Raw genomic sequence first — 3,355 nt, forward strand, 5'->3', positions numbered from 1 at the left:
CTTGTTGATAAATGGTCGACCGGATCAAGGCCATCTCTCGTTCCTCCTCTAGGAGGTCGATTGCTTCTTGCCGAGCTTGGTCTGCTTCATCTTTAGAGAAGAGCTCAACTCGTGGTGCATTATGAAGCAAGTCGCTCGGAAGAACAACTTCAGCTCCATAGACTAAGAAGAATGGAGTTCGACCAGTCGACCGATTAGGAGTTGTCCTCAATCCCCAGAGAACTGATGGAATTTCATCAACCCAGGCGCCCGCTGCGTGCTTGAGATCTTGCATCAGTCGGGGTTTCAGTCCTTTGAGAATCAGGCCATTTGCTCTTTCTGCTTGTCCATTCGACTGAGGATGAGCGACTGAAGCATAGTCGACCCGTGTGCCTTGTGAGGCGCAGAAGGTTCTGAACTCATCAGAATCGAAGTTTGATCCGTTGTCAGTGATGATGCTGTGCGGAACTCCATATCTGAAAATCAACTCTCTGATGAAACTGACAGCAGTACTAGCTTCAAGGTTCTTAATAGGCTTGGCTTCGATCCATTTGGTAAACTTGTCGACTGCTACAAGCACATGGGTGAAGTCGCTCCTACCAGTCCTCAATGGACCAACCATGTCCAATCCCCAAACAGCAAAGGGCCAGACGAGCGGGATGGTCTTCAGGGCTGATGCAGGTTTGTGTGACATATTGGAGTAGAACTGGCAGCCCTCACATCTGTCGACTATATCTTTCGCCATTTCATTTGCCCGTGGCCAATAAAATCCAGCACGGTATGCTTTATCCACAATGGTCCGAGAGGACGCATGGTGACCACAGGTCCCCGAATGGATGTCATGGAGGATCACTCGGCCTTCTTCTGGCGTTATGCATTTCTGGCTGACCCCAGTTGCACTTTCTCTGAACAGTTGACCTCTTATTACAGTAAAGGCCTTGGATCGACAGACAATCTGTCGGGCCTCTTCTTCATCCTCTAGGAGCTCTTTCCTTGGGATATATGCAATGTATGGCACAGTCCAGTCGGGAGTGATGACCAACACCTCTATGACTAAGTCGACCACGGCTGGGACCTCGACTTCAGTTAGATCCATGGCACTCCTAGGCTGCGAGGGCTCTTCAATGAAGGGATCTTCTTGAACTGAAGGTGCATGAATATGCTCCGACAACACATTGCTGGGAATAGCTTCTCTCTTGGATCCTATCTTTGCTAAATCATCCGCTGCTTGATTTTTCAGTCGGGGTACATGATGGAGCTCTAACCCCTCAAACTTCTTTTCCAACTTCCTCACCGCGTTGGAGTAACCAATCATGGCTGGGCTTCTGATGTCCCACTCCTTCATCACTTTATTGACTACCAAATCTGAGTCGCCATAGACCATGAGGCGATGGACGCCGAGTGAGATGGCCATACGCAACCCATATAGGAGTGCTTCATATTCGGCTTCGTTATTGGAGGAATCAAAGTGAATTTGGAGGACATATCTGAGCTTGTCTCCTCGGGGGGATACCAGAACCACCCCAGCACCGGAACCATTCAGCATCTTGGAACCATCAAAGAACATGGTCCAGTGCTCCGAGTGAACTTGAGTCGGCAGTTGTTGTTCAATCCACTCGGCGAGGAAATCTGCTATTGCCTGGGACTTAATAGCTTTCTTTGCCTCAAACTTGATATCTAAGGGAAGAAGTTCAATCGCCCACTTTGCCACTCGACCAGTTGCATCTCTATTGTTCAGAATCTCTGATAATGGGGCGTCGCTGACGACTGTAATGGAGCGATCAGAGAAGTAATGTGCAACCTTCTTCGTGGTCATATAAATCCCATAAACAAGCTTCTGATAATGTGGATATCTTTGCTTTGATGGAGTCAAAACTTCAGAGACATAGTATACTGGGCGCTGAACTTTGTAAGCTTTTCCTTCTTCTTCCCGCTCGACCGTAAGTACTGTACTGATGACTTGTCTAGTGGCTGCAATGTAAAGTAGTAAAGGTTTTTTGTTGATTGGAGCAGCAAGCACCGGCTGGGTGGAAAGCAGGGCTTTAAGCTCTGTGAATGTTGCATCAGCTTCAGGAGTCCACTCGAACTTATCTGACTTCTTCATCAGTCGGTAAAGAGGCAGTGCCTTTTCATCGAGGCGAGAAATGAATCGACTTAGGGTGGCCAAGCAACCAGTAAGCTTCTGGACATCGTGCACACATACATGGCATTTCATCCGGAGTATGGCACCCACTTTCTCTGGGTTTTCATCGATCCCTCGTTCAGAAACGAGAAAACCGAGTAATTTTCCTCCTGGAACTCCAAACGTGCACTTTGATGGATTAAGCTTGATATCATACCTTCTGAGGTTGGCAAAAGTTTCAGCAAGGTCAGCCAGTAGATCGGAACCTTTACATGACTTGACCACAATGTCATCCATGTATGCTTCCACATTCCGACTGATCTGAGTGAGCAAGCACTTCTGAATCATCCGCATGAATGTGGCTCCAGTGTTCTTCAATCCAAATGGCATACTGACATAACAGAAGCACCCAAATGGGGTGATGAAAGTTGTTTTTATCTCATCGGGTCTTTACGGACAGATCTGGTGATACCCGGAATAAGCGTCCAAAAAGGACAAACGCTCACACCCCGCAGTCGAGTCGACTATTTGGTCGATGCGAGGGAGAGGAAAGTGATCTTTCGGGCAGGCCCGGTTGATATGTTTGAAGTCGATGCACATGCGAAGTGAGTCGTCTTTCTTTGGGACCATAACAACATTAGCTAACCACTCGGGGTGGTAAATCTCTCGGATAAACTCAGCTGCCAGAAGCTGAGCCACTTCTTCACCGATTGCCTTCCTCTTCTGCACGGCGGACCATCGAAGATGTTCTTTGACTGGTTTCACTTTTGGGCCGACTCGCAAACGATGCTCAGCCAGTCCCCTAGGAACACCTGGCATGTCAGAAGGTTTCCATGCAAAGATGTCCCAGTTCTCACAGAGGAACTGGATGAGCGCTTCTTCCTATTTGGAGTCGAGTGTTGTTGAAATGCGAGTAGGAGCAGCATTGGTATCCGTCGGGTGAATGTGAATCGACTTTGATTCGCCAGATGACTGGAATGCTGAATCCATGGCAGGCTTCTTGGCTCGCAACAAATCACTCGGATCTGCATTTTTTTGATATTCCTGCAATTCCACTATGGCCATCTGTGCATCAGCGATCTTTGAGCCCTTCTGGAAGCACTCTTCCGCCTTCTTCCGACTACCACTGATAGTGATCACCCCTTTGGGACTAGGCATCTTCAATTTGAGGTACACGTAACATGGTCGAGCCATAAAACGTGCATAAGCTGGCCTGCCCAGAATAGCATGATAGGCACTCTGGAAATCCACAAC

Source organism: Triticum urartu, chromosome 4A (assembly GCF_056163025.1).
Source record: "Triticum urartu cultivar PI428250 chromosome 4A, HENAU_Tu73, whole genome shotgun sequence".
Taxonomy (NCBI): Eukaryota; Viridiplantae; Streptophyta; class Magnoliopsida; order Poales; family Poaceae; genus Triticum; species Triticum urartu.